Below are 23,845 nucleotides of genomic sequence, written 5' to 3'. Positions count from 1 at the left end.
TGTGTGACTACACTCCAGCCTTAGTGACCGAGAGAGATTCTGTGGAAGGAAAGAACTGATTTCAAAGGAGTGGAATGGAAGGGAATGTAGTACAGTGGAGTAGAGTGGAATGGAGTGAAACAGAATAGAATGGAGTGGAAGGCAATGGAATGGAATGGAATGGAGTGGAGTGGAATAGAGAGGAGTGCACTGCAATGGAGTGGAGTGGAGTGGAAGGGAGTGGAATGCAATGGAATGTAGTGGAGTGCAGTGGAGTGGAATGGAATGGAGTGGACAGGAGTGGAAGGAGTAGAGTGGACTGGAATGGAATAGAATGGAACAGAATGCAGTGGAGTGGAGGGGAGTGGAGGTGAGTGGAGTGGCATGGAGTGGAATGGAATGGAATGGAGTGAAATGGAATCCAATGGATTGGAATGGAGTGGAGTGGAGTGGAGTGGAATGGAGAGGAGTCGAATGGAATGGAAGGGAATGCAACGGAACGCAGTGGTGTGGATTGGAATGCAGTGAAATGGAGTACTATGGAATCTAAAGGAGTGGAGTGGAGTCTAGTGGAGTGGAATGGAATGGAACAAAATGGAATGGAATGGCACGGAATGGAGTGGAGTAGAGTGGAGTGGGAAGGAAGGGAGATGAGTGGAATGGAGAGGAATGGAATGCAGTGGAGTGGATTGGATTGGAATGAACTGGAATGGAGAGGAATGGAATGAAGTGGAACGGAATGGACTGCAATGGAATTGAATGGAGTGAAGTGGAAAGTAGTGGAGTGGAGTGGAATGGAGTGGAAATGAATGGAATGGAGTGGAATGGAAGGGAATGGAGACAAGTGGATATTAATTGACTGAAGCAGATTGGAGTGGAGTGGAGTGGAGTGGCATGGAATGGAATGAAGTGGATGGGAATGCAATGGAGTGGAATGAAATGGAATAAAATGGAATGGAGTGGAATGGAGAGGAATGGAGTGGAGTGGAGTGGAATGGAGGGGAGTAAGAGGAAGAGAATGGAATGGAATCGAAAGGAGGGAAGTGCAATTGTGTGGAGTGGAGTGGAGATGAAAGGAGTGGAGTGATGTGGAGTCGAGAGGAAAGGAATGGAATGGAATGGAATGGAGTTAAGTGGAGTGGAATGGAGTGGAAGGTAATGGAGTGGAATGAAAAGGAGTGGATTGGAATGGAGTGGAATGGAATGGAGTGGAACGGAGTGGAGTAGAATGGAGTGGGTTGCAGAGGAGTGGAATGGAGTGGAATGGAAGGGAACGGAAAGGAATGTAGTGGAAAGGAATGGAATGGAGTGGATTGAAATTGAATGGAAAGGATTGGAGTGCAGTGGACTGGAGGGGAGTGGAATAAAATGGAGTATAGTGCAGTGGAATGGAGTGGACTGGAGTGGAGATGAGTGGAGTGGACTGGAATGGAATGGAGTGGAGTGGAATGGTGTGGAGTGGGGTGGAAAGGAATGGAACAGAATGGAATGGAGAGGAATGGAGTGGCATGTAGTGGAGTGGAGTGAAGTGGAAAGGAATGGCATGGAATGGAGTAGAGTGGAATGGAGGGGTATGGAATGGAATGGAATGGAATTGAGTGGAATGGAGTGGAATGGAGTGGAGTGGAGAGGAATGGAATGGAGTGGAAAGGTCTGAAAGGAGTGGAATGGAGTGGAGTGGAATGCAATGGAGTAGATTGGAATGAAGTGGAAAGGAATAGAATGGAGAGAAGTAAAGTAGAATGGAGTGGATTGGAATGGAGGGGAGCAGAGTGGAGTTAACAGCGGTGGATTGGAATACAGTGGATGGGGTAGAGTGGAAGGGAGTGGAATTATATGGAATGGAATGGATTGGAGTGGAGTGGAAGGGAGTGGAGTGGAGTTGAAAGTAGAGGAATCGAAAGAAGTGGAAAGGAGTGGAGTAGAGTGGATTAGAGTGGATTGGAATGGAATGGAGTGGAGTGGAATGGTGTGGAAACGAATGGAAGGGAGGGGAGTGGAATGGAACGAAATGGAATGGAATGTAGTGGAATGGAGAGGAGTGGAGTGGACTGGAGTGGAATGTAATCGAATGGAGTGTACTGGAGTGGAATGTATTTGAGAGGCGGGTAATGGAGAGGAATTGAGTGGAGTGGAGTGGAGTGAAATACATCGGAATGGCACGGAATTGAATGGAATGGAGGGGAGTGGAATGCAGTGGAGTGGAGTCGATTGGAGTGGTGAGGAATAGAACGGAGTGGCATGGAATGGAGCACAGTGGAATGCAATGGAGTGGAGTGGATTGGAAAGGGGTGGAGTGGAGTGACGATGGGTGAAGTGGAATGTAATGGAGTGGAGTGCAGAGGAGTCTCATGGAATGGAATGGAATGGAACGCAATGGAAGCTGAGATTGTACCACTGCGCTCCAGGATGGGTGACACAGTGTGATACTCTCAAAAGAAAGGAATGGAATGGAATGCAGTGGAATGGAATGGAATGCAATGGGGTGCATTGGAGTGGAGTGGAGTGAAGTGAAGTGGATTGGAGTGGAATGGAGAGGAATGGAACGGAATGGAATGGAATGAAGTAGACTGGAGTGGGGTGGAGTTGAGTGCAATGGAATGGAGCGAAATGGAATCAGATGCAGAGAAATGGAGTAGAGAGGAGTGCAGTAGAGTGGAAAGGAGTGCAATGGAGTGGAATGGAATCGGAAGTAACGGAAAGTAGTGGAGTGGATGGAACGGAAAGGAAAGGAGTGGAGCGGAGTGGAATGGAACGGAGCGGGAAGTGGGTTGGGGCCACTGCACTCCAGGCTGGCTGGCTGACTGAGGTATTCTCGCAATAAAGGAATGGAATGGAATGCCGTAGAGTGGAATGGAACGGAGTGGAGTGGAGTGGAATGGAGTGAGTTGGAGCAGAGTGGAATGAAGAATGCAATGGGATGGAAGGGAATTGAATGAAATGCAGTGGAGTGCAGTGGATTGCATTGCAGTGGAATGGAGCAGAATGGAATGGAAAGGAGTGGAATGGACAGGAGTGGAGTGCACTGGAGAGGAGAGGATAGGAATGCAGTGGAATGGAATTGGATGTAATGGAACGTAGAGGAGTGGAGTGGAATGGAGTGGGCCAGAGTGGAATGGAATGGAAGGCAATGGAAAGGAATGGAGTGGAATAGAATGGAATGGAATGGAATGGAATGGAGTGGGATGACTTGTAGTGGGGTGGAGTGAAATGGAGTATAATGGAATGGAGTGGAGTGGAGTGGAATGTGATAGAATGGAGAGGAGGGGAATGGAGCAGAATGGAATGGAGTGCAGCGGAATGGAGTGGAGTGGAATGGAATCAAATGGAGTGGAATGGAACAGAGTGGAATGGAATGGAGTGCAATAGACTAGAATTGAGTGTAGTGTAGTGGAATTTAGTGGAATGGACTGGAATGGAGTGGAATGGAATGGAATTGAGGGGAATGGAATGGAATGGAAAGGAATGGAAAGCAATGGAAAGGAATAGAATTGAATGCAACGGAATTAAAAGAATGCAATGGAATGCAATGGAATAGAATGCAATGGAATGTATAGTTGACATGTAATATGAGCTGAGATTGTGACACTGCACACCAGCCAGGGTGACATGGTGATATCTTGTCGTAAGAAGTGAATGGAATGCAATGGAGTGAAATGGAATGGAATGAAATGGAATGGAGCGGAATGGAAGGGAATGGAGTGGAATGAAATAGAATGCAGTGGACTGTAATGGCATGGAGTGGAAAGAAGTAGAGTGGAATGGAGTGGAATGGAATGGACTGGCATAGAATGGAGTGGAATTGAATGCAATGGAGTGGATTGGAAAGGAATGCAAAGGGGTAGAGTGGAGTAGAGTGGTGTGGAGTGGAGTGGAATGGAGCTGAATGTACTTCAATGGAGTACAATGGAATGGAACGGAGTGGAATGGAATGGAATGATATGAGGTGGATTGGAGTGGAATGTAGTGGAGTGGAATGGAATGGAATAGAATGGAATGGAGTAGAGTGTAATGGAATGCAGTGGCGATAAGTGGAGTGGAATGGAATGCATTGGAGTAGAGTGGAGTGGAATGGAATGGAATGGAGTGGAGTGGAGGGGAGTGGAGTGGAATGGAATTGAGTGAACTGGAGTGCAGTTGAATGGAATATCGTGGTGTGGAGTGGAGTGGAAGTGAATGGAGTGAATAGGAGTGGAATGGAGTGGAAGGTAACGGAGTGGAATGGAGTCGAATGGAGTGGAATGGAGTAGAGTGGATTAGAGTGGAATGGTGTCGAACGGACTGGAATGGAATGGAATGGAGTGGAATGGAATTGAATCAAATGGAATGGAGTGGAGTGGAGTGGAGTGGAATGAAATGAAATGGAAGGGAGTGGAGAGAAACGCAGTTGATTGGAGTGGAGTGGAGTGGAAAGGAATGGAAAGGAGTGGGATGGAGACGTATGGATTGGAGTGGAATGGAGTGGAATGGAATGAAGTGGAAAGGAGTGGAACGGAGTGAAATTGAATTTAGTGGACTGGAGTGGAATGGAGTTAAATGGAATGGAATGGAATGGAGTGGAATGGAATGGAATGGAGTGGAGTGGAATGGAATAGAATGGCATGGAATGGAATAGAATGGAATGGAGTGGAGTGGAGAGGAGTGGAATGGATTGGAGTGAAGTGGAGTGGAATGGAATTGAGTGGAGCGGAGAGGAAAGGAATGGAATGGAGTGGAGTGGAATGGCATGGAATGGAGTGGAATGGAATGCATAGTAGTGGAGTGGAGTGGAGTGGATTGGAGTGTAGTGGAAGGGAATGGAGTGCAGTGTAATGGACTGGAATGGAGCAGAGCAGAATGGAGTGGACTGGACTGGAGTGGAATGGAATGGGATGGCATGGAATGGGAGCTGAGATTTTACCAATGTGCTCTAGGCAGGGTGACTGGGTGTCATACTCTCAAAAGAAAGGAATGGAATGGAACGCAGTGGAATGGAATGGAACAGAGTGGACATTAGTGGAGTGGAATGTGGAGGAATGGAATGAAATGGAACGTAATGGCATGAAATGGAGTGGTGTGGGGTGGAATGGATTATAGTGGAATGGGGTGGAAAGGAATGGGATGGAGTGGAATGAAGTGGAGTGCAGTGGAGTGGAACGGAGTTGAATGGCATAGAATTGAGTGGACAGTAGTGGAATGTTTTGGAATGCAATGGAATCCATTGTAATAGAATGGAATACAACGGAAAGTTGACATGGAGTGTGAGCTGAGATTGTGCCACTGCACTCCAGACTGGGTGACACGTTATATCCTGTGGATAGAAAGGAATGGAATGCAATAGAGTGAAATGGAATGGAGTGGAATGGAATTGAATGGAATGGAGTGGAGTGGAGTGGAGTCGAATGGAGACGAATGGAATGGGACGGAGTGGAATGGAACGGAGTGGAGTGGAGTATCGTGGAGTGAAATAGAATGGAATGCACTGGGTTGGAATGGAATGCAATGGACTGCTGAAAGGAAATGTGAGCTGTTATTGTTCCACTGCACTCCAGCCTTTGTGACGGAATGAAATCCTGTGGAAAAAAAGGAATGGAATGGAATGGAATGGAATGGAATGGAATGGAATGGAATGGAATGGAATGGAATGGAATGGATTGGAGTGGAGTGGAGTGGTGTGGAGAAGAGTGTAGTGGAGTGGAGTGGAGTGAAATGGAGTGGAGTGTCGTGGAGGAGAGTGGAATGGAGTGGAATGGAATGGAGAGGAAAGGAACGGAGTGGAGTGGAATGGAACGGAGTGGAGTGGAATGGAATCCAATGGAATGAAATGGAATTGAATCCAATGCAATGAAGAAATATGTGCAGTGATTTGGCCACTGCGCTGGAGCCTGTGTGAGAGAGGGAGATCCTGTCGATAAAACAGTGTGGAATGGAAGGGATTGGAATGGAATGGAATGGAACGTATTGGAGTGGAGTGGAGTGGAATTGAGTGGAGTGGAGTGCACTGGAATGGAATGGAATGCAATGGAATGTGATGGAATGATGAAATGATATGTGAGCTGAGATTGTGCCACTGCACTCCACGCTGGGTGACAGAGTGAGATACTATTGAAAGAAAGAAATGGAATGGAAAGAATTTTTAATTGGGTGGATTCGAGTGGACTGAAGTAGAGTGCAGTGGAATAGAGAGGAATGGAATGGAATGGAATCGGATGTAAAGGAATGGAATGATGTGGAGTGGAGTGGTGAGGAGTGTAGTGCTGTGGAATGGAGCAGAAAGTAACGGGATGGTGTGGAGTGGAGTGCAGTGCAGTGGAGTGGAGAGGAGTGCAATGGCGTGGAATGGAATCGGATGTAAAGGAACGTACTGGAGTGGAGCGGAGTGGAAAGGAGTGGAATGGAATGGAATTGAATGTAATGGAAAGCAAAGGAATGGAATGGGATGCAATGGAATTTAATGCAATAGAATGCAGTTCAATAGAGAGTTGACATGTAATGTGAGCTGAGATTGTGCCTAAGCTCTCCAGGCTGTTTGACACAGTGATATCGTGTGGAAAGAATGGAATGGAATGCAGTGGTGTGAAATGGAATGGAATGTAGTGGACAGGAGTAGAATGGAGTGGAGTGAAGAGGAACAGAGTGGAATGGAATGGGATGCAGTGGAATGGAATGCAGTGGAGTGGAGTGAAATAGAAAGAAATGGAATGGGATGGAATGGAATGCAATGGAATGGAGAAGAGAAATGTGAGCTGAGATTGTGTGACTACACTCCAGCCTTAGTGACCGAGAGAGATTCTGTGGAAGGAAAGAACTGATTTCAAAGGAGTGGAATGGAAGGGAATGTAGTACAGTGGAGTAGAGTGGAATGGAGTGAAACAGAATAGAATGGAGTGGAAGGCAATGGAATGGAATGGAATGGAGTGGAGTGGAATAGAGAGGAGTGCACTGCAATGGAGTGGAGTGGAGTGGAAGGGAGTGGAATGCAATGGAATGTAGTGGAGTGCAGTGGAGTGGAATGGAATGGAGTGGACAGGAGTGGAAGGAGTAGAGTGGACTGGAATGGAATAGAATGGAACAGAATGCAGTGGAGTGGAGGGGAGTGGAGGTGAGTGGAGTGGCATGGAGTGGAATGGAATGGAATGGAGTGAAATGGAATCCAATGGATTGGAATGGAGTGGAGTGGAGTGGAGTGGAATGGAGAGGAGTCGAATGGAATGGAAGGGAATGCAACGGAACGCAGTGGTGTGGATTGGAATGCAGTGAAATGGAGTACTATGCAATCTAAAGGAGTGGAGTGGAGTCTAGTGGAGTGTAATGGAATGTAACAAAATGGAATGGAATGGCACGGAATGGAGTGGAGTAGAGTGGAGTGGGAAGGAAGGGAGATGAGTGGAATGGAGAGGAACGGAATGCAGAGGAGTGGATTGGATTGGAATGAACTGGAATGGAGAGGAATGGAATGAAGTGGAACGGAATGGACCGCAATGGAATTGAAAGGAGTGAAGTGGAAAGTAGTGGAGTGGAGTGGAATGGAGTGGAAATGAATGGAATGGAGTGGAATGGAAGGGAATGGAGGCAAGTGGATAGGAATTGACTGAAGCAGATTGGAGTGGAGTGGAGTGGAGTGGCATGGAATGGAATGAAGTGGATGGGAATGCAATGGAGTGGAATGAAATGGAATAAAATGGAATGGAGTGGAATGGAGAGGAATGGAGTGGAAGTGGAGTGGAATGGAGGGGAGTAAGAGGAAGAGAATGGAATGGAATCGAAAGGAGGGAAGTGCAATTGTGTGGAGTGGAGTGGAGATGAAAGGAGTGGAGTGATGTGGAGTCGAGAGGAAAGGAATGGAATGGAATGGAATGGAGTTAAGTGGAGTGGAATGGAGTGGAATGTAAAGGAGTGGAATGAAAAGGAGTGGATTGGAATGGAGTGGAATGGAATGGAGTGGAACGGAGTGGAGTAGAATGGAGTGGGTTGCAGAGGAGTGGAATGGAGTGGAATGGAAGGGAACGGAAAGGAATGTAGTGGAAAGGAATGGAATGGAGTGGATTGAAATTGAATGGAAAGGATTGGAGTGCAGTGGACTGGAGGGGAGTGGAATAAAATGGAGTATAGTGCAGTGGAATGGAGTGGACTGGAGTGGAGATGAGTGGAGTGGACTGGAATGGAATGGAGTGGAGTGGAATGGTGTGGAGTGGGGTGGAAAGGAATGGAACAGAATGGAATGGAGAGGAATGGAGTGGCATGTAGTGGAGTGGAGTGAAGTGGAAAGGAATGGCATGGAATGGAGTAGAGTGGAATGGAGGGGTATGGAATGGAACGGAATGGAATTGAGTGGAATGGAGTGGAATGGAGTGGAGTGGAGAGGAATGGAATGGAGTGGAATGGTCTGAAAGGAGTGGAATGGAGTGGAGTGGAATGCAATGGAGTAGATTGGAATGAAGTGGAAAGGAATAGAATGGAGAGAAGTAGAGTAGAATGGAGTGGATTGGAATGGAGGGGAGCAGAGTGGAGTTAACAGCGGTGGATTGGAATACAGTGGATGGGGTAGAGTGGAAGGGAGTGGAATTATATGGAATGGAATGGATTGGAGTGGAGTGGAAGGGAGTGGAGTGGAGTTGAAAGTAGAGGAATCGAAAGAAGTGGAAAGGAGTGGAGTAGAGTGGATTAGAGTGGATTGGAATGGAATGGAGTGGAGTGGAATGGTGTGGAAACGAATGGAAGGGAGGGGAGTGGAATGGAACGAAATGGAATGGAATGTAGTGGAATGGAGAGGAGTGGAGTGGACTGGAGTGGAATGTAATCGAATGGAGTGTACTGGAGTGGAATGTATTTGAGAGGCGGGTAATGGAGAGGAATTGAGTGGAGTGGAGTGGAGTGAAATACATCGGAATGGCACGGAATTGAATGGAATGGAGGGGAGTGGAATGCAGTGGAGTGGAGTCGATTGGAGTGGTGAGGAATAGAACGGAGTGGCATGGAATGGAGCACAGTGGAATGCAATGGAGTGGAGTGGATTGGAAAGGGGTGGAGTGGAGTGACGATGGGTGAAGTGGAATGTAATGGAGTGGAGTGCAGAGGAGTCTCATGGAATGGAATTGAATGGAACGCAATGGAAGCTGAGATTGTACCACTGCGCTCCAGGATGGGTGACACAGTGTGATACTCTCAAAAGAAAGGAATGGAATGGAATGCAGTGGAACGGAATGGAACGCAATGGGGTGCATTGGAGTGGAGTGGAGTGAAGTGAAGTGGATTGGAGTGGAATGGAGAGGAATGGAACGGAATGGAATGGAATGAAGTAGACTGGAGTGGGGTGGAGTTGAGTGCAATGGAATGGAGCGAAATGGAATCAGATGCAGAGAAATGGAGTAGAGAGGAGTGCAGTAGAGTGGAAAGGAGTGCAATGGAGTGGAATGGAATCGGAAGTAACGGAAAGTAGTGGAGTGGATGGAACGGAAAGGAAAGGAGTGGAGCGGAGTGGAATGGAACGGAGCGGGAGGTGGGTTGGGGCCACTGCACTCCAGGCTGGCTGGCTGACTGAGGTATTCTCGCAATAAAGGAATGGAATGGAATGCCGTAGAATGGAATGGAACGGAGTGGAGTGGAGTGGAATGGAGTGAGTTGGAGCAGAGTGGAATGAAGAATGCAATGGGATGGAAGGGAATTGAATGAAATGCAGTGGAGTGCAGTGGAGTGCATTGCAGTGGAATGGAGCAGAATGGAATGGAAAGGAGTGGAATGGACAGGAGTGGAGTGCACTGGAGAGGAGAGGATAGGAATGCAGTGGAATGGAATTGGATGTAATGTAACGTAGAGGAGTGGAGTGGAATGGAGTGGGCCAGAGTGGAATGGAATGGAATGCAATGGAAAAGAATGGAGTGGAATAGAATGGAATGGAATGGAATGGAATGGAGTGGGATGACTTGTAGTGGGGTGGAGTGAAATGGAGTATAATGGAATGGAGTGGAGTGGAGTGGAATGTGATAGAATGGAGAGGAGGGGAATGGAGCAGAATGGAATGGAGTGCAGCGGAATGGAGTGGAGTGGAATGGAATCAAATGGAGTGGAATGGAACAGAGTGGAATGGAATGGAGTGCAATAGACTAGAATTGAGTGTAGTGTAGTGGAATTTAGTGGAATGGACTGGAATGGAGTGGAATGGAATGGAATTGAGGGGAATGGAATGGAATGGAAAGGAATGGAAAGCAATGGAAAGGAATAGAATTGAATGCAACGGAATTAAAAGAATGCAATGGAATGCAATGGAATAGAATGCAATGGAATGTATAGTTGACATGTAATATGAGCTGAGATTGTGACACTGCACACCAGCCAGGGTGACATGGTGATATCTTGTCGTAAGAAGTGAATGGAATGCAATGGAGTGAAATGGAATGGAATGAAATGGAATGGAGCGGAATGGAAGGGAATGGAGTGGAATGAAATAGAATGCAGTGGACTGTAATGGCATGGAGTGGAAAGAAGTAGAGTGGAATGGAGTGGAATGGAATGGACTGGCATAGAATGGAGTGGAATTGAATGCAATGGAGTGGATTGGAAAGGAATGCAAAGGAGTAGAGTGGAGTAGAGTGGTGTGGAGTGGAGTGGAATGGAGCTGAATGTACTTCAATGGAGTACAATGGAATGGAACGGAGTGGCAAGGAATGGAATGATATGAGGTGGATTGGAGTGGAATGTAGTGGAGTGGAAAGGAATGGAATAGAATGGAATGGAGTAGAGTGTAATGGAATGCAGTGGCGATAAGTGGAGTGGAATGGAATGCATTGGAGTAGAGTGGAGTGGAATGGAATGGAATGGAGTGGAGTGGAGGGGAGTGGAGTGGAATGGAATTGAGTGAAGTGGAGTGCAGTTGAATGGAATATCGTGGTGTGGAGTGGAGTGGAAGTGAATGGAGTGAATAGGAGTGGAATGGAGTGGAAGGTAACGGAGTGGAATGGAGTCGAATGGAGTGGAATGGAGTAGAGTGGATTAGAGTGGAATGGTGTCGAACGGACTGGAATGGAATGGAATGGAGTGGAATGGAATTGAATCAAATGGAATGGAGTGGAGTGGAGTGGAGTGGAATGAAATGAAATGGAAGGGAGTGGAGAGAAACGCAGTTGATTGGAGTGGAGTGGAGTGGAAAGGAATGGAAAGGAGTGGGATGGAGACGTATGGATTGGAGTGGAATGGAGTGGAATGGAATGAAGTGGAAAGGAGTGGAACGGAGTGAAATTGAATTTAGTGGACTGGAGTGGAATGGAGTTAAATGGAATGGAATGGAATGGAGTGGAATGGAATGGAATGGAGTGGAGTGGAATGGAATAGAATGGCATGGAATGGAATAGAATGGGATGGAGTGGAGTGGAGAGGAGTGGAATGGATTGGAGTGAAGTGGAGTGGAATGGAATTGAGTGGAGCGGAGAGGAAAGGAATGGAATGGAGTGGAGTGGAATGGCATGGAAAGGAGTGGAATGGAATGGATAGTAGTGGAGTGAAGTGGAGTGGATTGGAGTGTAGTGGAAGGGAATGGAGTGCAGTGTAATGGACTGGAATGGAGCAGAGCAGAATGGAGTGGACTGGACTGGAGTGGAATGGAATGGGATGGCATGGAATGGGAGCTGAGATTTTACCAATGTGCTCTAGGCAGGGTGACTGGGTGTCATACTCTCAAAAGAAAGGAATGGAATGGAACGCAGTGGAATGGAATGGAACAGAGTGGACATTAGTGGAGTGGAATGTGGAGGAATGGAATGAAATGGAACGTAATGGCATGAAATGGAGTGGTGTGGGGTGGAATGGATTATAGTGGAATGGGGTGGAAAGGAATGGGATGGACTGGAATGAAGTGGAGTGCAGTGGAGTGGAACGGAGTTGAACGGCATAGAATTGAGTGGACAGTAGTGGAATGTTTTGGAATGCAATGGAATCCATTGTAATAGAATGGAATACAACGGAAAGTTGACATGGAGTGTGAGCTGAGATTGTCCCACTGCACTCCAGACTGGGTGACACGTTATATCCTGTGGATAGAAAGGAATGGAATGCAATAGAGTGAAATGGAATGGAGTGGAATGGAATTGAATGGAATGGAGTGGAGTGGAGTGGAGTCGAATGGAGACGAATGGAATGGGACGGAGTGGAATGGAACGGAGTGGAGTGGAGTATTGTGGAGTGAAATAGAATGGAATGCACTGGGTTGGAATGGAATGCAATGGACTGCTGAAAGGAAATGTGAGCTGTTATTGTTCCACTGCACTCCAGCCTTTGTGACGGAATGAAATCCTGTGGAAAAAAAGGAATGGAATGGAATGGAATGGAATGGAATGGAATGGAATGGAATGGAATGGATTGGAGTGGAGTGGAGTGGTGTGGAGAAGAGTGTAGTGGAGTGGAGTGGAGTGAAATGGAGTGGAGTGTCGTGGAGGAGAGTGGAATGGAGTGGAATGGAATGGAGAGGAAAGGAACGGAGTGGAGTGGAATGGAACGGAGTGGAGTGGAATGGAATCCAATGGAATGAAATGGAATTGAATCCAATGCAATGAAGAAATATGTGCAGTGATTTGGCCACTGCGCTGGAGCCTGTGTGAGAGAGGGAGATCCTGTCGATAAAACAGTGTGGAATGGAAGGGATTGGAATGGAATGGAATGGAACGTATTGGAGTGGAGTGGAGTGGAATTGAGTGGAGTGGAGTGCACTGGAATGGAATGGAATGCAATGGAATGTGATGGAATGATGAAATGATATGTGAGCTGAGATTGTGCCACTGCACTCCACGCTGGGTGACAGAGTGAGATACTATTGAAAGAAAGAAATGGAATGGAAAGAATTTTTAATTGGGTGGATTCGAGTGGACTGAAGTAGAGTGCAGTGGAATAGAGAGGAATGGAATGGAATGGAATCGGATGTAAAGGAATGGAATGATGTGGAGTGGAGTGGTGAGGAGTGTAGTGCTGTGGAATGGAGCAGAAAGTAACGGGATGGTGTGGAGTGGAGTGCAGTGCAGTGGAGTGGAGAGGAGTGCAATGGCGTGGAATGGAATCGGATGTAAAGGAACGTACTGGAGTGGAGCGGAGTGGAAAGGAGTGGAATGGAATGGAATTGAATGTAATGGAAAGCAAAGGAATGGAATGGGATGCAATGGAATTTAATGCAATAGAATGCAGTTCAATAGAGAGTTGACATGTAATGTGAGCTGAGATTGTGCCTAAGCTCTCCAGGCTGTTTGACACAGTGATATCGTGTGGAAAGAATGGAATGGAATGCAGTGGTGTGAAATGGAATGGAATGTAGTGGACAGGAGTAGAATGGAGTGGAGTGAAGAGGAACAGAGTGGAATGGAATGGGATGCAGTGGAATGGAATGCAGTGGAGTGGAGTGAAATAGAAAGAAATGGAATGGGATGGAATGGAATGCAATGGAATGGAGAAGAGAAATGTGAGCTGAGATTGTGTGACTACACTCCAGCCTTAGTGACCGAGAGAGATTCTGTGGAAGGAAAGAACTGATTTCAAAGGAGTGGAATGGAAGGGAATGTAGTACAGTGGAGTAGAGTGGAATGGAGTGAAACAGAATAGAATGGAGTGGAAGGCAATGGAATGGAATGGAATGGAGTGGAGTGGAATAGAGAGGAGTGCACTGCAATGGAGTGGAGTGGAGTGGAAGGGAGTGGAATGCAATGGAATGTAGTGGAGTGCAGTGGAGTGGAATGGAATGGAGTGGACAGGAGTGGAAGGAGTAGAGTGGACTGGAATGGAATAGAATGGAACAGAATGCAGTGGAGTGGAGGGGAGTGGAGGTGAGTGGAGTGGCATGGAGTGGAATGGAATGGAATGGAGTGAAATGGAATCCAATGGATTGGAATGGAGTGGAGTGGAGTGGAGTGGAATGGAGAGGAGTCGAATGGAATGGAAGGGAATGCAACGGAACGCAGTGGTGTGGATTGGAATGCAGTGAAATGGAGTACTATGCAATCTAAAGGAGTGGAGTGGAGTCTAGTGGAGTGGAATGGAATGTAACAAAATGGAATGGAATGGCACGGAATGGAGTGGAGTAGAGTGGAGTGGGAAGGAAGGGAGATGAGTGGAATGGAGAGGAACGGAATGCAGAGGAGTGGATTGGATTGGAATGAACTGGAATGGAGAGGAATGGAATGAAGTGGAACGGAATGGACCGCAATGGAATTGAAAGGAGTGAAGTGGAAAGTAGTGGAGTGGAGTGGAATGGAGTGGAAATGAATGGAATGGAGTGGAATGGAAGGGAATGGAGGCAAGTGGATAGGAATTGACTGAAGCAGATTGGAGTGGAGTGGAGTGGAGTGGCATGGAATGGAATGAAGTGGATGGGAATGCAATGGAGTGGAATGAAATGGAATAAAATGGAATGGAGTGGAATGGAGAGGAATGGAGTGGAAGTGGAGTGGAATGGAGGGGAGTAAGAGGAAGAGAATGGAATGGAATCGAAACGAGGGAAGTGCAATTGTGTGGAGTGGAGTGGAGATGAAAGGAGTGGAGTGATGTGGAGTCGAGAGCAAAGGAATGGAATGGAATGGAATGGAGTTAAGTGGAGTGGAATGGAGTGGAATGTAAAGGAGTGGAATGAAAAGGAGTGGATTGGAATGGAGTGGAATGGAATGGAGTGGAACGGAGTGGAGTAGAATGGAGTGGGTTGCAGAGGAGTGGAATGGAGTGGAATGGAAGGGAACGGAAAGGAATGTAGTGGAAAGGAATGGAATGGAGTGGATTGAAATTGAATGGAAAGGATTGGAGTGCAGTGGACTGGAGGGGAGTGGAATAAAATGGAGTATAGTGCAGTGGAATGGAGTGGACTGGAGTGGAGATGAGTGGAGTGGACTGGAATGGAATGGAGTGGAGTGGAATGGTGTGGAGTGGGGTGGAAAGGAATGGAACAGAATGGAATGGAGAGGAATGGAGTGGCATGTAGTGGAGTGGAGTGAAGTGGAAAGGAATGGCATGGAATGGAGTAGAGTGGAATGGAGGGGTATGGAATGGAATGGAATGGAATTGAGTGGAATGGAGTGGAATGGAGTGGAGTGGAGAGGAATGGAATGGAGTGGAAAGGTCTGAAAGGAGTGGAATGGAGTGGAGTGGAATGCAATGGAGTAGATTGGAATGAAGTGGAAAGGAATAGAATGGAGAGAAGTAGAGTAGAATGGAGTGGATTGGAATGGAGGGGAGCAGAGTGGAGTTAACAGCGGTGGATTGGAATACAGTGGATGGGGTAGAGTGGAAGGGAGTGGAATTATATGGAATGGAATGGATTGGAGTGGAGTGGAAGGGAGTGGAGTGGAGTTGAAAGTAGAGGAATCGAAAGAAGTGGAAAGGAGTGGAGTAGAGTGGATTAGAGTGGATTGGAATGGAATGGAGTGGAGTGGAATGGTGTGGAAACGAATGGAAGGGAGGGGAGTGGAATGGAACGAAATGGAATGGAATGTAGTGGAATGGAGAGGAGTGGAGTGGACTGGAGTGGAATGTAATCGAATGGAGTGTACTGGAGTGGAATGTATTTGAGAGGCGGGTAATGGAGAGGAATTGAGTGGAGTGGAGTGGAGTGAAATACATCGGAATGGCACGGAATTGAATGGAATGGAGGGGAGTGGAATGCAGTGGAGTGGAGTCGATTGGAGTGGTGAGGAATAGAACGGAGTGGCATGGAATGGAGCACAGTGGAATGCAATGGAGTGGAGTGGATTGGAAAGGGGTGGAGTGGAGTGACGATGGGTGAAGTGGAATGTAATGGAGTGGAGTGCAGAGGAGTCTCATGGAATGGAATGGAATGGAACGCAATGGAAGCTGAGATTGTACCACTGCGCTCCAGGATGGGTGACACAGTGTGATACTCTCAAAAGAAAGGAATGGAATGGAATGCAGTGGAATGGAATGGAATGCAATGGGGTGCATTGGAGTGGAGTGGAGTGAAGTGAAGTGGATTGGAGTGGAATGGAGAGGAATGGAACGGAATGGAATGGAATGAAGTAGACTGGAGTGGGGTGGAGTTGAGTGCAATGGAATGGAGCGAAATGGAATCAGATGCAGAGAAATGGAGTAGAGAGGAGTGCAGTAGAGTGGAAAGGAGTGCAATGGAGTGGAATGGAATCGGAAGTAACGGAAAGTAGTGGAGTGGATGGAACGGAAAGGAAAGGAGTGGAGCGGAGTGGAATGGAACGGAGCGGGAAGTGGGTTGGGGCCACTGCACTCCAGGCTGGCTGGCTGACTGAGGTATTCTCGCAATAAAGGAATGGAATGGAATGCCGTAGAGTGGAATGGAACGGAGTGGAGTGGAGTGGAATGGAGTGAGTTGGAGCAGAGTGGAATGAAGAATGCAATGGGATGGAAGGGAATTGAATGAAATGCAGTGGAGTGCAGTGGATTGCATTGCAGTGGAATGGAGCAGAATGGAATGGAAAGGAGTGGAATGGACAGGAGTGGAGTGCACTGGAGAGGAGAGGATAGGAATGCAGTGGAATGGAATTGGATGTAATGGAACGTAGAGGAGTGGAGTGGAATGGAGTGGGCCAGAGTGGAATGGAATGGAATGCAATGGAAAGGAATGGAGTGGAATAGAATGGAATGGAATGGAATGGAATGGAGTGGGATGACTTGTAGTGGGGTGGAGTGAAATGGAGTATAATGGAATGGAGTGGAGTGGAGTGGAATGTGATAGAATGGAGAGGAGGGGAATGGAGCAGAATGGAATGGAGTGCAGCGGAATGGAGTGGAGTGGAATGGAATCAAATGGAGTGGAATGGAACAGAGTGGAATGGAATGGAGTGCAATAGACTAGAATTGAGTGTAGTGTAGTGGAATTTAGTGGAATGGACTGGAATGGAGTGGAATGGAATGGAATTGAGGGGAATGGAATGGAATGGAAAGGAATGGAAAGCAATGGAAAGGAATAGAATTGAATGCAACGGAATTAAAAGAATGCAATGGAATGCAATGGAATAGAATGCAATGGAATGTATAGTTGACATGTAATATGAGCTGAGATTGTGACACTGCACACCAGCCAGGGTGACATGGTGATATCTTGTCGTAAGAAGTGAATGGAATGCAATGGAGTGAAATGGAATGGAATGAAATGGAATGGAGCGGAATGGAAGGGAATGGAGTGGAATGAAATAGAATGCAGTGGACTGTAATGGCATGGAGTGGAAAGAAGTAGAGTGGAATGGAGTGGAATGGAATGGACTGGCATAGAATGGAGTGGAATTGAATGCAATGGAGTGGATTGGAAAGGAATGCAAAGGAGTAGAGTGGAGTAGAGTGGTGTGGAGTGGAGTGGAATGGAGCTGAATGTACTTCAATGGAGTACAATGGAATGGAACGGAGTGGCAAGGAATGGAATGATATGAGGTGGATTGGAGTGGAATGTAGTGGAGTGGAAAGGAATGGAATAGAATGGAATGGAGTAGAGTGTAATGGAATGCAGTGGCGATAAGTGGAGTGGAATGGAATGCATTGGAGTAGAGTGGAGTGGAATGGAATGGAATGGAGTGGAGTGGAGGGGAGTGGAGTGGAATGGAATTGAGTGAAGTGGAGTGCAGTTGAATGGAATATCGTGGTGTGGAGTGGAGTGGAAGTGAATGGAGTGAATAGGAGTGGAATGGAGTGGAAGGTAACGGAGTGGAATGGAGTCGAATGGAGTGGAATGGAGTAGAGTGGATTAGAGTGGAATGGTGTCGAACGGACTGGAATGGAATGGAATGGAGTGGAATGGAATTGAATCAAATGGAATGGAGTGGAGTGGAGTGGAGTGGAATGAAAGGAAATGGAAGGGAGTGGAGAGAAACGCAGTTGATTGGAGTGGAGTGGAGTGGAAAGGAATGGAAAGGAGTGGGATGGAGACGTATGGATTGGAGTGGAATGGAGTGGAATGGAATGAAGTGGAAAGGAGTGGAACGGAGTGAAATTGAATTTAGTGGACTGGAGTGGAATGGAGTTAAATGAAATGGAATGGAATGGAGTGGAATGGAATGGAATGGAGTGGAGTGGAATGGAATAGAATGGCATGGAATGGAATAGAATGGGATGGAGTGGAGTGGAGAGGAGTGGAATGGATTGGAGTGAAGTGGAGTGGAATGGAATTGAGTGGAGCGGAGAGGAAAGGAATGGAATGGAGTGGAGTGGAATGGCATGGAAAGGAGTGGAATGGAATGGATAGTAGTGGAGTGAAGTGGAGTGGATTGGAGTGTAGTGGAAGGGAATGGAGTGCAGTGTAATGGACTGGAATGGAGCAGAGCAGAATGGAGTGGACTGGACTGGAGTGGAATGGAATGGGATGGCATGGAATGGGAGCTGAGATTTTACCAATGTGCTCTAGGCAGGGTGACTGGGTGTCATACTCTCAAAAGAAAGGAATGGAATGGAACGCAGTGGAATGGAATGGAACAGAGTGGACATTAGTGGAGTGGAATGTGGAGGAATGGAATGAAATGGAACGTAATGGCATGAAATGGAGTGGTGTGGGGTGGAATGGATTATAGTGGAATGGGGTGGAAAAGAATGGGATGGAGTGGAATGAAGTGGAGTGCAGTGGAGTGGAACGGAGTTGAATGGCATAGAATTGAGTGGACAGTAGTGGAATGTTTTGGAATGCAATGGAATCCATTGTAATAGAATGGAATACAACGGAAAGTTGACATGGAGTGTGAGCTGAGATTGTGCCACTGCACTCCAGACTGGGTGACACGTTATATCCTGTGGATAGAAAGGAATGGAATGCAATAGAGTGAAATGGAATGGAGTGGAATGGAATTGAATGGAATGGAGTGGAGTGGAGTGGAGTCGAATGGAGACGAATGGAATGGGACGGAGTGGAATGGAACGGAGTGGAGTGGAGTATCGTGGAGTGAAATAGAATGGAATGCACTGGGTTGGAATGGAATGCAATGGACTGCTGAAAGGAAATGTGAGCTGTTATTGTTCCACTGCACTCCAGCCTTTGTGACGGAATGAAATCCTGTGGAAAAAAAGGAATGGAATGGAATGGAATGGAATGGAATGGAATGGAATGGAATGGAATGGAATGGATTGGAGTGGAGTGGAGTGGTGTGGAGAAGAGTGTAGTGGAGTGGAGTGGAGTGAAATGGAGTGGAGTGTCGTGGAGGAGAGTGGAATGGAGTGGAATGGAATGGAGAGGAAAGGAACGGAGTGGAGTGGAATGGAACGGAGTGGAGTGGAATGGAATCCAATGGAATGAAATGGAATTGAATCCAATGCAATGAAGAAATATGTGCAGTGATTTGGCCACTGCGCTGGAGCCTGTGTGAGAGAGGGAGATCCTGTCGATAAAACAGTGTGGAATGGAAGGGATTGGAATGGAATGGAATGGAACGTATTGGAGTGGAGTGGAGTGGAATTGAGTGGAGTGGAGTGCACTGGAATGGAATGGAATGCAATGGAATGTGATGGAATGATGAAATGATATGTGAGCTGAGATTGTGCCACTGCACTCCACGCTGGGTGACAGAGTGAGATACTCTTGAAAGAAAGAAATGGAATGGAAAGAATTTTTAACTGGGTGGATTCGAGTGGACTGAAGTAGAGTGCAGTGGAATAGAGAGGAATGGAATGGAATGGAATCGGATGTAAAGGAATGGAATGATGTGGAGTGGAGTGGTGAGGAGTGTAGTGCTGTGGAATGGAGCAGAAAGTAACGGGATGGTGTGGAGTGGAGTGCAGTGCAGTGGAGTGGAGAGGAGTGCAATGGCGTGGAATGGAATCGGATGTAAAGGAACGTACTGGAGTGGAGCGGAGTGGAAAGGAGTGGAATGGAATGGAATTGAATGTAATGGAAAGCAAAGGAATGGAATGGGATGCAATGGAATTTAATGCAATAGAATGCAGTTCAATAGAGAGTTGACATGTAATGTGAGCTGAGATTGTGCCTAAGCTCTCCAGGCTGTTTGACACAGTGATATCGTGTCGAAAGAATGGAATGGAATGCAGTGGTGTGAAATGGAATGGAATGTAGTGGACAGGAGTAGAATGGAGTGGAGTGAAGAGGAACAGAGTGGAATGGAATGGGATGCAGTGGAATGGAATGCAGTGGAGTGGAGTGAAATAGAAAGAAATGGAATGGGATGGAATGGAATGCAATGGAATGGAGAAGAGAAATGTGAGCTGAGATTGTGTGACTACACTCCAGCCTTAGTGACCGAGAGAGATTCTGTGGAAGGAAAGAACAGATTTCAAAGGAGTGGAATGGAAGGGAATGTAGTACAGTGGAGTAGAGTGGAATGGAGTGAAACAGAATAGAATGGAGTGGAAGGCAATGGAATGGAATGGAATGGAGTGGAGTGGAATAGAGAGGAGTGCACTGCAATGGAGTGGAGTGGAGTGGAAGGGAGTGGAATGCAATGGAATGTAGTGGAGTGCAGTGGAGTGGAATGGAATGGAGTGGACAGGAGTGGAAGGAGTAGAGTGGACTGGAATGGAATAGAATGGAACAGAATGCAGTGGAGTGGAGGGGAGTGGAGGTGAGTGGAGTGGCATGGAGTGGAATGGAATGGAATGGAGTGAAATGGAATCCAATGGATTGGAATGGAGTGGAGTGGAGTGGAGTGGAATGGAGAGGAGTGGAATGGAATGGAAGGGAATGCAACGGAACGCAGTGGTGTGGATTGGAATGCAGTGAAATGGAGTACTATGGAATCTAAAGGAGTGGAGTGGAGTCTAGTGGAGTGGAATGGAATGGAACAAAATGGAATGGAATGGCACGGAATGGAGTGGAGTAGAGTGGAGTGGGAAGGAAGGGAGATGAGTGGAATGGAGAGGAATGGAATGCAGTGGAGTGGATTGGATTGGAATGAACTGGAATGGAGAGGAATGGAATGAAGTGGAACGGAATGGACTGCAATGGAATTGAATGGAGTGAAGTGGAAAGTAGTGGAGTGGAGTGGAATGGAGTGGAAATGAATGGAATGGAGTGGAATGGAAGGGAATGGAGACAAGTGGATAGGAATTGACTGAAGCAGATTGGAGTGGAGTGGAGTGGAGTGGCATGGAATGGAATGAAGTGGATGGGAATGCAATGGAGTGGAATGAAACGGAATAAAATGGAATGGAGTGGAATGGAGAGGAATGGAGTGGAAGTGGAGTGGAATGGAGGGGAGTAAGAGGAAGAGAATGGAATGGAATCGAAAGGAGGGAAGTGCAATTGTGTGGAGTGGAGTGGAGATGAAAGGAGTGGAGTGATGTGGAGTCGAGAGGAAAGGAATGGAATGGAATGGAATGGAGTTAAGTGGAGTGGAATGGAGTGGAAGGTAAAGGAGTGGAATGAAAAGGAGTGGATTGGAATGGAGTGGAATGGAATGGAGTGGAACGGAGTGGAGTAGAATGGAGTGGGTTGCAGAGGAGTGGAATGGAGTGGAATGGAAGGGAACGGAAAGGAATGTAGTGGAAAGGAATGGAATGGAGTGGATTGAAATTGAATGGAAAGGATTGGAGTGCAGTGGACTGGAGGGGAGTGGAATAAAATGGAGTATAGTGCAGTGGAATGGAGTGGACTGGAGTGGAGATGAGTGGAGTGGACTGGAATGGAATGGAGTGGAGTGGAATGGTGTGGAGTGGGGTGGAAAGGAATGGAACAGAATGGAATGGAGAGGAATGGAGTGGCATGTAGTGGAGTGGAGTGAAGTGGAAAGGAATGGCATGGAATGGAGTAGAGTGGAATGGAGGGGTATGGAATGGAACGGAATGGAATTGAGTGGAATGGAGTAATGGAGTGGAGTGGAGAGGAATGGAATGGAGTGGAAAGGTCTGAAAGGAGTGGAATGGAGTGGAGTGGAATGCAATGGAGTAGATTGGAATGAAGTGGAAAGGAATAGAATGGAGAGAAGTAGAGTAGAATGGAGTGGATTGGAATGGAGGGGAGCAGAGTGGAGTTAACAGCGGTGGATTGGAATACAGTGGATGGGGTAGAGTGGAAGGGAGTGGAATTATATGGAATGGAATGGATTGGAGTGGAGTGGAAGGGAGTGGAGTGGAGTTGAAAGTAGAGGAATCGAAAGAAGTGGAAAGGAGTGGAGTAGAGTGGATTAGAGTGGATTGGAATGGAATGGAGTGGAGTGGAATGGTGTGGAAACGAATGGAAGGGAGGGGAGTGGAATGGAACGAAATGGAATGGAATGTAGTGGAATGGAGAGGAGTGGAGTGGACTGGAGTGGAATGTAATCGAATGGAGTGTACTGGAGTGGAATGTATTTGAGAGGCGGGTAATGGAGAGGAATTGAGTGGAGTGGAGTGGAGTGAAATACATCGGAATGGCACGGAATTGAATGGAATGGAGGGGAGTGGAATGCAGTGGAGTGGAGTCGATTGGAGTGGTGAGGAATAGAACGGAGTGGCATGGAATGGAGCACAGTGGAATGCAATGGAGTGGAGTGGATTGGAAAGGGGTGGAGTGGAGTGACGATGGGTGAAGTGGAATGTAATGGAGTGGAGTGCAGAGGAGTCTCATGGAATGGAATGGAATGGAACGCAATGGAAGCTGAGATTGTACCACTGCGCTCCAGGATGGGTGACACAGTGTGATACTCTCAAAAGAAAGGAATGGAATGGAATGCAGTGGAATGGAATGGAACGCAATGGGGTGCATTGGAGTGGAGTGGAGTGAAGTGAAGTGGATTGGAGTGGAATGGAGAGGAATGGAACGGAATGGAATGGAATGAAGTAGACTGGAGTGGGGTGGAGTTGAGTGCAATGGAATGGAGCGAAATGGAATCAGATGCAGAGAAATGGAGTAGAGAGGAGTGCAGTAGAGTGGAAAGGAGTGCAATGGAGTGGAATGGAATCGGAAGTAACGGAAAGTAGTGGAGTGGATGGAACGGAAAGGAAAGGAGTGGAGCGGAGTGGAATGGAACGGAGCGGGAAGTGGGTTGGGGCCACTGCACTCCAGGCTGGCTGGCTGACTGAGGTATTCTCGCAATAAAGGAATGGAATGGAATGCCGTAGAGTGGAATGGAACGGAGTGGAGTGGAGTGAGTTGGAGCAGAGTGGAATGAAGAATGCAATGGGATGGAAGGGAATTGAATGAAATGCAGTGGAGTGCAGTGGATTGCATTGCAGTGGAATGGAGCAGAATGGAATGGAAAGGAGTGGAATGGACAGGAGTGGAGTGCACTGGAGAGGAGAGGATAGGAATGCAGTGGAATGGAATTGGATGTAATGGAACGTAGAGGAGTGGAGTGGAATGGAGTGGGCCAGAGTGGAATGGAATGGAATGCAATGGAAAGGAATGGAGTGGAATAGAATGGAATGGAATGGAATGGAATGGAGTGGGATGACTTGTAGTGGGGTGGAGTGAAATGGAGTATAATGGAATGGAGTGGAGTGGAGTGGAATGTGATAGAATGGAGAGGAGGGGAATGGAGCAGAATGGAATGGAGTGCAGCGGAATGGAGTGGAGTGGAATGGAATCAAATGGAGTGGAATGGAACAGAGTGGAATGGAATGGAGTGCAATAGACTAGAATTGAGTGTAGTGTAGTGGAATTTAGTGGAATGGACTGGAATGGAGTGGAATGGAATGGAATTGAGGGGAATGGAATGGAATGGAAAGGAATGGAAAGCAATGGAAAGGAATAGAATTGAATGCAACGGAATTAAAAGAATGCAATGGAATGCAATGGAATAGAATGCAATGGAATGTATAGTTGACATGTAATATGAGCTGAGATTGTGACACTGCACACCAGCCAGGGTGACATGGTGATATCTTGTCGTAAGAAGTGAATGGAATGCAATGGAGTGAAATGGAATGGAATGAAATGGAATGGAGCGGAATGGAAGGGAATGGAGTGGAATGAAATAGAATGCAGTGGACTGTAATGGCATGGAGTGGAAAGAAGTAGAGTGGAATGGAG

The sequence above is a fragment of the Pongo abelii genome, chromosome Y, assembly GCF_028885655.2.
Source record: "Pongo abelii isolate AG06213 chromosome Y, NHGRI_mPonAbe1-v2.0_pri, whole genome shotgun sequence".
In the NCBI taxonomy this organism is placed as follows: Eukaryota; Metazoa; Chordata; class Mammalia; order Primates; family Hominidae; genus Pongo; species Pongo abelii.
This window is presented reverse-complemented; position numbering follows the sequence as displayed.